This window comes from Peromyscus maniculatus, chromosome 9, assembly GCF_049852395.1.
Source record: "Peromyscus maniculatus bairdii isolate BWxNUB_F1_BW_parent chromosome 9, HU_Pman_BW_mat_3.1, whole genome shotgun sequence".
NCBI lineage: Eukaryota > Metazoa > Chordata > Mammalia > Rodentia > Cricetidae > Peromyscus > Peromyscus maniculatus.
Genome location: NC_134860.1, coordinates 81,854,843 through 81,867,335, shown reverse-complemented (window position 1 = coordinate 81,867,335; position 12,493 = coordinate 81,854,843).

Sequence of the window (12,493 nt, the reverse complement as noted above, 5' to 3'; positions counted from 1 at the left end):
GGTATATGGAATTAGAACCTCAAATATCCTTTCGGGAGATAAAGTTCAACTCATTTGTACTTTTGTTTTTATTTAATGATAATTAGCTCAGCTAGACATAGTTTTCAGAATAGAATGCCCTTTCAATTAAAAGGAAAAATAAAAATAGCAATAAAATGTATATATTTTATAACATGCCTGAGGGTGAATAAACTAAAGGATTTAATGAATCAATCAAATACATGGCATCTAATATACCATCTAAAACCATCAGTGACTTAGCATGGATACTCTTTGTAACTTGAAACAATGTGCTTTTCGATTGCTTTCCACTAATCCTGAATTGCTTTTGAGAAAATTCTGAACAAAGTTAAGCATGTTATTCCTTCTGGATTTTTTTTACTGTATTTTGACCTAAAATATATTAAAATCCCATTGAATTTATAAATTTAAATCTTTATTTTTATGGTCAGAGAATGAAAAACAACGTCTGTTATATAAAGAAACATGTGATATATAAAAGAAATGTAAGATGCAAAGACTGTTTCCTACTGTGAACATCCCAAGCCTATTGGACAAACTAGCACCTCTGTTTCCAACCATAAAAACCTGGAGTGAATCAACATTCCCCATTTTATAATAACATAAATATTCTATTTTACCTCATTCATAGCAATATAATTTAGGAGCATTGCAACTCCCATGGTCACCAAAAATCCTAGTTTTAAAGCTACTACTAACCAATAAATGAACCATAGGATTTGATGTCTTTGGTATACCAGAGAATAAGGCAAATGTAAAAGAGCATTTCAGTAAATAATTCAACTTTGAACAAAGAACCTTTTTTTTTTTTTTTTTTTTTTTTTTTTTTTTTTTTTTTTGCAATGGGCAATGGTTACTATATACTTTGTCAAAGTGTCTAGTAGATGCAATGATGACGATTCAGTTTTAAGTGGGCCAATCTTATCAACCTCTCCCTATGCAAATCTCAGGCCACATTTTGGAAGAGAGGGAACATAAATTTTAAGAATCAGGGCATAGGAAGGAGAGCTGTGAAAAACTACTTTCTGGATATGAAAGGACTGTAGCACACAACTCACAACAGCTGTTGTTACTCACATATGGAATGTATAAACTAAAGCCAATGATAAGCCAGTACGAATCCAGAGGTGTCTCTATGTCTCCATCCCCACAGGAGGAGCTGTTGGAAGTTGATAACTGCTGAGAGAGGGAGACTCACTCATTGTTGGTAGGTTATCATGACCCAATTGGTGATCCTATACCCAATTGCATATAGGAAGCACTAATTCAATTTGGGATTATTAATAACATCAATAAAAGAAGACATGAATTTAGATCAGGTGGTTAGTCCTAGGAACATTTGGAGAGACATAGCAGGGGATGAATATAATCAAATCATATCGCACACATGTGAAATAAATCAAAGATTTAATAAAAATATTATTTAAAATCTTACCTTCCTCCACTGGGCTAACCAAGCTCATCAGCAATACTCTGTATGTTTTGAGAGAGTCTTAGCCAATCATGATTAACAACTCAAAAGGGGTTTCTCATGTCTTGTATTGGGATTTTTGTTAGGTTGGTCTTTGGCTCTTGTAGGGAGCACCATTAAGCCAGATTTTAAAAGTTTATTAAAAGTGTATGATGTGTGTTTATACTTGAAATCACTTGCATTATAGATTTTTTTTGTGTAATAGTTAATATCATGATTCCTCCTCTTTTTTATACACAGTTTATATTATTTTACCTACCACTCTCTTTGTCTTATATTTACTTCCCTAAAAAGTACTCAAATTTTCTATTTTACTATCAGATCACTTCATTCACGTGTAACCTCTCCCTTCTTCTTCTATATTTATCTCTCTCCCTGAAATAAGGTTAGGGAACATTTTAGAAGAGGGGAAGAAAGATCATAAGAGACGGAGGATCTGAGAGTTTGCTGTGAGAATGTGGTTTTTAGTGGTGTCAGAAGCTACCAATGTCAGAAGTTGTATCCGTAAAGCCTCATCAAATGACTACTCCAAAGTGAGTTGAACAAGGATGACATCAACGAACATGCCAAACTGGACAGAGAAAAGACCGCGAAGCCTCAACTCTCATCAGAAATATAGGCCACTAAAGAAATCTAGGAGTGGGAGACAGCCTGACTGAGGAAAGGGCACTCCACTTGGTTGTCCAGGGTCAAATGGCCAGCCCTAAAACATACACACAAGTTATATTGTATAGATAGAGCAGGTCATATTTAGGAATATCTATATCTATCTGTATCTATACCTATATTTCTCTCTCTACATATATACACATACATACATATTTACATGCAATAACAATTGGTAAAAGGCCATGAATTTGAAAGAGAGTGGAGAGGATTGTATTGGAGAGTGAAGAGGAAGAAAGAAATGCTATAAAAATTATAAACTCAATAATAATAATGATAATGTTAACAATTCTTATTTGCCAGTTTTTTTATTAATATGACATTGTATCCATCATTTAAAGGAATATGCATGTAATTAAATTAGCAATCATAGCTCCATTTATTTTATATCTACCATTATAGTTAACTTACATATTACTTCTTCAATCACTTAAATTAGATCATTTTTCACTCAATTTGTTGCTGAGGAAACTGAGCTGTGTAGAAGTTGTGTATTTCTGCTACACAGTTAAGTCATTTCGACAAAATTCAGAAGTGGTTGGGGGAATATTTCAATATGTGTCATATATAACTTATACTAAAACTTGTGATTCTTTTCTAAAATAATTATTCTTCATGACATCAGAAACAGCTGAGGATTTGCATTGTTTGAAACCAGTTTCAGACAAAAAAAATCTCTACCAGCATTCTCTGAAAAGGCCAGTGTTTGGACCTGTGTCATTGCAGACAGGTGTCATTATGTACAAGTCAGAGGATGAGAACATAAAACATCAGGCTTTCCACATAAAGAAATAGAAGCTTAACAGGTTCCAGAAGGGCAGTGTGTGATTATCACTGAGAAAAATATCACTAAAATAAACAAAGAATTTCATTAATCAATCTGTTAAATCTCCTTATCTACTTTATTATAAGACTTGTCCAATTCTTATATCATTAGAGGAGACAGAAAATACTTGTAATATCAAACTCACCCGACACATTCTATATGGTTTCTCAGAAACTTCTGGCTTTATAGCCTGAAAACATAGTTATAGAAACATATTTCTAAGGCACTGGATTTTTTATAAGGTTTTACATTATAAAATAAGAACTGCTCAGTTTAATTTCTCACAAACACAGTGAAAACTATAAAAGAAGCATTGGTGCAAATAAATCTAAATGATTTTGAATGTTTAACTTCAGATGGAGAATTTGTCAAGCTCTTATAAAGGCATTTTTTTTCTCTCAAGAAATTTTATAAGTGGGAAACAAGAAAATATTTGGCCATACACTTTTAGAATTATATGTTTTGGTGTTGACTAACAGAAAAATATAGATTTTGATACTTATTACTGAGCAGAAATTCATTTTCATTTTTTTTTAAGAAAGTGTATAGATGTTTTGTTTCTATGAATGTCTGTGAACTGCCTGTGTTCCTGGTTCCTGAAGATGTCAGGAAAGGGGGGCATCAGATCCTCTGAAATTGATGTTATAGGTGGTTAGATCCTGGACATAGAGGTGGGAACTGAACCCGGATCCTCCAGAAAGGATCAAGTGCTCTTAACCATCTCTCCAGCACTTAGGAAACACTTCATAAGGTGCCAGAATATTTCCTTCTGGAGCAAAGACTTCATTTATTAAGTGGTTTCTCATGCCAGTTTAAAAGGAGTTGTTTCCAAAGAAAATGAGTTTAAACTCATTACAGAGAGAATGCTAGTAATATTTTTAAGTAAAAGTAAAATTTCAGCAAATTTTCAAATTATCCCATATCACTGTCAAATACTTAAAGACTTTTAAATAACCTTTAGTGTGGTTATTCATTAGCTTAGGGCCCTGATTAAACAAGCAAAAACAAGCACATTTTATTGATGAAGAAAAAGTCTGTAAAGCACACTTCTCATGCTAACAAATAATTAAGAACTGCACTAGTGTCAATGGAGTTATCTGGGTGACATGTAAAGAATAAGAAGTGAGAGTGGACTTTTATATGGCAGCGGGGGGAGGGTGCGGGTAGCAAGTAGGCTGCACAGAACTATGAAAGGCTACCATGACCAGCAATTTATCCAGTACCATGTCATCTAACAAACCTGTGACTGACGGTGACTTACCCACACCTCATCTGTTTTCTCTCATATGAGAGATGCAAGCAAGCACAGGATCAGAGAGCCAAAAACGTTTAAGAACTTAAAAGTATGCAAGTAAATGTTCTAAAAATGTTTAATGTAACAATGTTTACACTATCTTAAATAATCCATAACTTAAAGCAATCTAAGGTAGGCAGTTCAGAAGCATAAGTAAAGCTGCAGATAGCACAGCATGTTTCTGTCTCCTGGAAATTGTAAAGCTGTTTCCATTTTGGGGAGATGTTCTGTTAAGAATGTATGAAAATGTATGAGAAGGTTCCCATCCTGAATTCTGACAAGAAGAAAATATGTCCTTAAGAAAGTGCTCATACAAAAATACAAACACACAGAGAAAGAGAGACAGAGACAGAGACAGAGAGAGGCAGAGACAGAGGGAGACAGAGACAGAGAAGAAAGAACTAAAAATAGAAATACAAAATTAGCTTAATATTCTCTTTTCTGACTCATACGTCATTTTGCCTGTATTCCTATCTTTCTTTCTTTTCCCTTTTAGTGGTAGATAAGTATATAAAAAGGTGTAATTGATAGTGAAAGTTAAAAGACTTCAATAAGTTCAAAATGTCTATTTTAACTTCATTTAGATGTATAAAGCTCAGACCTGGGCAAGTGTGTGAATGGCTACCTTAAAATAGTTGCATGATATATTTTTTTTTATTTGTGAGTTCATTATAATGAAGTGATTTTTTAAAAGAAGAATAGGTTAATAAATTACTGAAGTTATTTTATGTGCATTAGTTTTTAGATATAGTTTAGGAAACAGATCTAATCTTCTATGCAGACAATTATAATCTAAGTATTAAGTATAAAACACCCTGCACTTAGAGACTGTGGGCATAGTATGAGGTGGAATTTTTTTTTTGTTTTACTAACTTTATCTGTGTGTTTGTGTACATAGGTAGGCCAACAGCTAATCTCAGATGTCTTTACTCAGCAATTGTCACCTTGGGTTTTGTGATCTAGAGCCTCACTGATCTGAGGCTCACTGTAACTAAGGTGGTTAGCCTGCCAGTCATGGGTTATCTCCCTGTACCTGATTTCCCAGTACTGGGATTACAAAAAATAATTGACACCAAGGACCTTTTAACAAAGCCATATAGAAACCCACTACTCTAGAAGTTTCCTAAAACATGCACATATACATAAACAAAAATGATTTCAATGAAACAAGGCTGAAAGGAGGGATCATATCAAAACTAGACACTATGCAAACAAATAGTTCTAGTACCAGGAATTGGTTGCCTCTTTCTGAGCTGCTGGCCAATAGAGTCACCTAGATTCTTAGGATTTCATACTTTTGCCAAAATTACTGGTTATCCTCCAGGACAGGGTGATACAACACTGTTATTGAAGATAGTTGAATTACTGAATATAGAGACCTAAAGTTGTTACTCATCTGCAAACTATAACCTTGTTGGCTAGTATCTATGGTTCTGGAAAGTGTTGTGCACATTCCTAGAGGAGAAAAGTAATATTCAAGCTTATCCATTTTTGAACCCTGAATGCTACAATTATGACTGGTGTGACAACATGTATCCTCTAGTGCAACATGTGAGAAATTTTATGAGAGTGATCAAAAACCTGTGTCAGTAGATGGAGCCTTTTTCTGCCAATACTAAAGGGGACAATTATCTGGAGATAAATAGATTATAGGCTGTAGATAAGGATCTAATACTATTAACCTGCTAAATGGATACAGTATTAAAATTACTCTTAATGAGTTATCACCATACCCATAGATCAGAGCATCTCTCAGTTGGTATCAATTTGCTCAACCGGTGTACTTGCAGAGAATAAGTGACTATGAGCATACTTAGCATTAGATGGGAAATACATATTATATCACCCTCACAAAGTTCTGGAATCTTCTGGGCAGTGGTGGTGCACACCTTTAATCCCAGCAGTCGGGAGGCAGAGCCAGGAAAATCTCTGTGAGTTCGAGGCCAGCCTGGTCTACAGTGTGAGATCCAGGACAGGCACCAAAGCTACACAGAGAAATCCTGTCTTGAAAAACAAACAAACAAACAAACAAACAAACAAGGCTCTGGAATCTATAAGGAGTATGGGAAGAAAGATTATAAGCTTGAAGTGGCCATTATCAAAAAACAGTGTTTTCCAAACACAACAGTGAAGTCATGATACGATCATGTAAATATCAGAGGAATCTCCAACAGGACAGGGACATGAACTACTACCAGGAGCTATAGATTCATTAGCATTAGGTAGCTGGTGAGAGAGGGAGAGTCAGTTTTCTCTACTGATATAACACCTGGTAGACTGACATATCAAGGAACCAACACTCCCAAGACTAGCTGAGCAATGGAAAAATAAAAGGAATGAGATTTCAATGTTGAGAGGCAAGGTATTGTAGGGTGGTGAGGGTGGTTACAGGAATTATTGGAGTAGGACACAATTACTTTTGTAAAATACATTGCATGAAACTCTGTAAAATAATATAAATATTATTAAAAGGAAAATCAAGAGTGGATCTCTACATGAAGGTTCTTGGAACTGAACTCAGGTCTTCGTGTTTACAAGGTAAATATTCTACTGACTGAATTAGCTCCCAATCCTGAGTCATTATTTCAAATAGAAGCTCTTAACATTTGGATTATACATGCCATATACTACATAGACTATACTTCTACTTATTAATAAATAAAAACTCATTCACAAGAACAAGATTTATAAGAAATTTAAAATTGATCTGGGCTAACATAAATATTCAAAGCACCATACTTCTATTTCTGGAAGATGATTACACAGACTTATTAAAGAATATGTTAATGTCTCTGGTAACTATATAAATCCTAATTCCAGAGATATTTACTGGGATATTGAAAAAAAGCAACAACTGTGACACATAAACCAAATACTGACACATTTCTGATATCTATTTCAGGATTTTGCAGAGTTCAGGACTAAAGACTAAGCCTGTGGAAGAAACAGACAGAATAGTCAATGTGCAAACTGAAGTCCAATGAGAAAGCTAAATGACACCCTGTGTCAATCAGGCAGGTACTCTATGAATATTTGTAGCTATAGATCATAGATTATGCACAGTGTATCATTTTATTTCCAGGATATATGCAATATGGATAAGGTCAGGAGATTAGATTCCACTCTTCTAGTTAGAAGCTGAACACTGAATTCCAGAGAACACACACTTTCCCTTGGAATCAACCACTTTGTGTGCAGTGTGCTGCCACTACAGGAGAACGTAACTAACCACAATGTTGCCTCAGGTAAGGTATGTGCATGCTATGTGGAGAAATGTCAGCAGAAGGTTAAAACCAAGGTCAACTTGAGTGTTATACAGAACTTTTCTGAAAGATACCTGGGAAAATTAAGGAATGAAAAAAATTGATAAAATTAGGGTGATCCATAATTTTGTTATCAAGGAAATAATTAACTAAACTATATTTATTTCCCAAAATTTACAAAATGCTACTTTGGGTTATTTAGTATGGAAGTATAATTAATTAGATAGCACAAAATTTTCCTTTATCATGCAAAAATTCATGATGTTTCTTTTGTAAAAATTAATTAATAAACACTAAAAATAAATACTTCAGGATCCCAGAATAATTAATAATGAAAAATATACTATCATTATGATTTTATAAATCTACGTTTTTAGATATTACTAAATATATTAAAATATGATCTTGGTTTAACCTTAATTTAAATGACAGAATCACTGGTTCTTGTCTAGGTTATAAATTTCCTTTGGAATATTTGAAAATTTTTATATAAAATTTTATGGCCACCTGTAGCATATCTTATTGTCATATTGTCAATATGACAATTCACAATACCATACTCTCAATTTCTGAATCATGGAGTATTTAGAAATTGACAATAGCATCATAATTGCTCTTTCTATATTCAGGTCATTATTGGTAAATACTTCACACATTAGTTAGATGCCTTATCCAAGGTCATGTCCCTGCAGCTGAAGAATTTCATTTTAAGTTGCAAACTTGTGTAAAAAAGGCTTTTGTAGAAGTCAAACAATATTCATTTCTCAACTTCATCATGTGTCTTACTTGTGGCTTTTGGTCTTCCTCCTGACTACTCCAGTTTCTTTTCTGTGGGCATATTCTATGTGTCAGTCTACAGATGATACCAGGTATCTTATATTTGACAAATGTTCTTGTGAACCTCTGGCCAAATGTAAAGTTTACTGCATCATATAATGAAATTATTCTGGAAAGAATTGTTGTTTTTAGAGTCATAAGTTTTCAATAACCTGTTTTCTCTCCTTATTCACATATTACTCTGTTTCTTTGAATACACTCTCCTTCTAATGTGCTTGACTGGTTCCTTTTCTCACTGAAGCTGCACTGTACTTGCCATGGTTTTAGAGACTTGGATCCCAAAGCTAAAATGTTACACCCATTAACCTCTCTCCAGACTCTGTGTACTTTTCTTTCCTGACACATACCTTGTTTTCTAATCTATATTTGTTTGAATATTCACTCACATATGTCCCAATGTAAGTTCATAAGGGCAGAGCTGTATTTATTTATTTATTTCCTTTCTTTCTTTTTTTTCTTTTTCTTTTTCTTTTTTTTTTTTTTTTTTTTTTTTTGCTGGCAGAGTTTTACATACCAAGGACTAGGTGGTGAATTAGAATTGTTTTTTCTTTAAGTATTTTTCTTGTTTTAAATTAAATAAAATATGTCATAATATAGCAACAGTATAACTTCTGACAAGATGAAAATTGTTAATTTTTATGGCTTCAGGTTAATGAAGTCAATAGTGTGGAAGCATTACTGCACAATATACCATTTGAGATCAAGATATATACAGAGATTAGATTTTTTGTAATTCAATATTTAAATCATAAAGCAATTTTTGTTTAAATTTTATTTTGAAAGAAAATATCAGCAAGGAAGAAAATATATTTCTTAGACTACAATTTCTTGGACTAAACTTTTACTTGATAGAATTCATGAATGACTTAACAAATTAACTTGATAGGGTTCATGAATGACTTAACAAGTTACTTTATTTTTAAGCTACTTTTATGGGCAAACTTATCCATGTTTACATATGTTTTGTAACTCTAGATATGTACTAAACTATGCTTCTGGACCTTGATGTTTAAGGGGCTTCTAGACTATTGGAATACTGCAAAATATCCTTATGCAAAATGAATATTACCTCAGACATGATTAGCATTTCAATAAAGATCAATACCCAAGGTGAGTAATGTCTCTAAATGTCTAGTAAATATGTATATTTTTTGGACAAAACAATGCCTGTGTCATTCCTGAGGCCACCTTCAAGAAGAGTGTAAGAAAAACAGTTGTGTCTGACAGCTAACAAATGAATAATTTATTTATAATGACTTGGGGAATTTTATTCACAGATTTTTATTTAAAAAGAGTAATGCCTTTACATGGGCATCTTGAGAAAGAAAATTAATAAATATAGTTTTAATAACATTGTAAAAGCACAAATTGGTTTTAAGAACAGAGATGAATTATAAATACTCATCTATTATTAATATTGAAGGTAAAAACTGATGAACAAGTGTACAGGAATAGCTTCAGCAGACACCATCACATGGATGTGGATGTGTCAATAATTCTCAAGTGATTGGTATATCCATCCATGCCTCATTTAAAATGCACAGCTACTTAATTCCTGACAAACTCAAATATCAAAGGCATGCTCTACCAAAGAGGTTAGCCATTTAATACTAAGTTATTAATCTTTAATGGGAACCTTCAGCGATACAGTTATAATCAAAATATTTGTAACTGAAACTAGAGATTTGGTTAGGAATTTATTATTGTTGTTATTGTTATTTCTTCTAAGAAAGATGTTTACAAGAGATGCATTTTAAAACACTGATGAGTAACAGAATGTTTAAGAACAGAAAAGACCTTATTGTATTGTAGCATGAATCAACACTTTTGTATTCGCTGAGATGCATAAAGGTTTTTATTTGACTAATATCCTAATGATATTTATTTGTGAATTTTATACTATCTAAGCCATCATGAGAGGAAAGACTTGATTGAAAAGTATTTATTTTAAATTAGCTTTAGGCATGTCTGTTGGAGGTTGCCTTCGTTATTCTTTGACATAGGGGAGCCCATTCTCTAGGCAGCTGGTCCTGAGCTGTAAAGCTGCCTGACTTTGAAACAGTGAGAAAGTCAGCACAGTTCAACCAAAGTTTCTATCCCTAGTTTCCTTTTTTGAGCTCTTGCCCTGCCTACATTCAGTGATGGATTGTGACCTAGATATGTAGACCTAATAACTCCCAACCCCAAGTTGATTTTGATTAAACTTTTTTTTAATCACAGAAATAGATTGAAAGTAGAACAGCTAGTTAGTCAAGAGATGAAAAAGTCTAATAATTTTATTCCTTTATTATTATTATTATTTATTTCACAATACTATTCAGTTCTACATAATAGCCACAGATTCCCTTGTTCTCTCCCCTCCCGCCTCCCTCCCCCTCCCCCCAGCACACCTCCCATTCCCACCTCCTCCAGATCAAGGTCTCCCCCGAGGACTGGGATCGACCTGATAGACTCAGTCCAGGCAGGTCCAGTCCCCTCCTCCCAGACTGAGCCAAGCATCCCTGTATAAGTCCCAGGTTTCAAACAGCCAACTCATCCAACGAGCCCAGGACCTGGTACCACTGCCTAGATGCTTCCCAAACAGATCAAGCCAATCAACTGTCTATACCCATTCAGAGGGCCTGATCCAGTTGGGGGTCCTTCAGCCCTTGGTTCATAGTTCCTGTGTTTCCATTCATTTGGTCATCTGTCCCTGTGCTTTATCCAACCTTGGTTTCAACAATTCTCACTCATATAAACCCTCCTCTTTCTCACTAATTAGACTCCCAGAGCTCCACCCGGGGCCTAGCCGTGGATGTCTGCATCCCGATTCCTCAGTCCTTGGATGAGGTTTATGGCACAACTATTAGGGTGTTTGGCCATCCCATCATCAGAGTAGGTCAGTCCCGGCTGTCTCTCAACCATTGCCAGCAGTCTTTTGTGGGGGTATCTAAGTGGATTTCAATGGGCCTCTTTAGTTCTTTGTTTCTTCCTTTTCTCATGTGGTCTTCATTTACCATGGTCTCCTATTCCTTGCTCTCCCTCTCTTTTCTTGATCCAGCTAGGATCTCCCGCTCTCTTTCCCTAGACCCTCGACCTTCATTGCTCCCACTAATGTCCAGGCTGTTCATGTAGATCTCATCCATTTCTCCGTGTCTTTCTTGGGGTCCCGTTTTCCAGGTAGCCTCACTGGTGATGTGAGTAGCAGTCCAGTCATCCTTGTTCCATATCTAGCATCTTCCTATGAGTGAGTACATACCATATTTGTCTTTCTGAGTCTGGGTTACCTCACTCAGGATTATTTTTTCTAGATCCATCCATTTGCCTGCAAACCTCATGATGTCATTGTTTTTCTCTGCTGAGTAGTATTCCATTGGGTATATGTGCCACAATTTATTTATCCATTCTTCAGTTGAAGGGCATCTAGGTTGTTTCCAGGTTTTGGCTATTACAAACAATGCTGATATGAACATAGCTGAGCAAGTGCTCTTGTGGTATGATTGAACAGGAGTGGTATAGCTGGATCTTGGGGGAGATTGATTCCCAATTTTCTAAGAAAGTGCCATATTGATTTCCAAAGTGGTTGTACAAGCTTGCATTCTCACCAGCAGTGGAGGAGAGTTCCCCTGGATAGGCAGGGTTAACATAGTAAAAATGGCAATTTTACCAAAAGCTTACAGATTACAGATTCAATGCAATCCCCATCAAAATACCAACACAATTCTTCACAGACCTGGAAAGAATAATACTCAACTTCATATGGAAAAACAAAAAACCCAGGATAGCCAAAAGAATCCTGTACAATAAAACAACCTCTGGAGGCATCACAATCCCTGACTTCAAGCTCTACTATAGAGCTACAGTAATAAAAACAGCTTGGTACTGGCATAAAACCCTATATGTGGACCAATGGAATCAAACTGACGACCCTGATATTAACCCACACACCCATGGACATATAATTTTTGACAAAGAAGCCAAAAGTGTACAATGGAAAAAAGAAAGCATCTTCAACAAATGGTGCTGGCATAACTGGATATCAACGTGTAGAAGGCTGCAAATAGATCCATATCTGTCACCGTGCACAAAACTTAAGTCCAAGTGGATCAAGGACCTCAACATAAATCCAGATACTC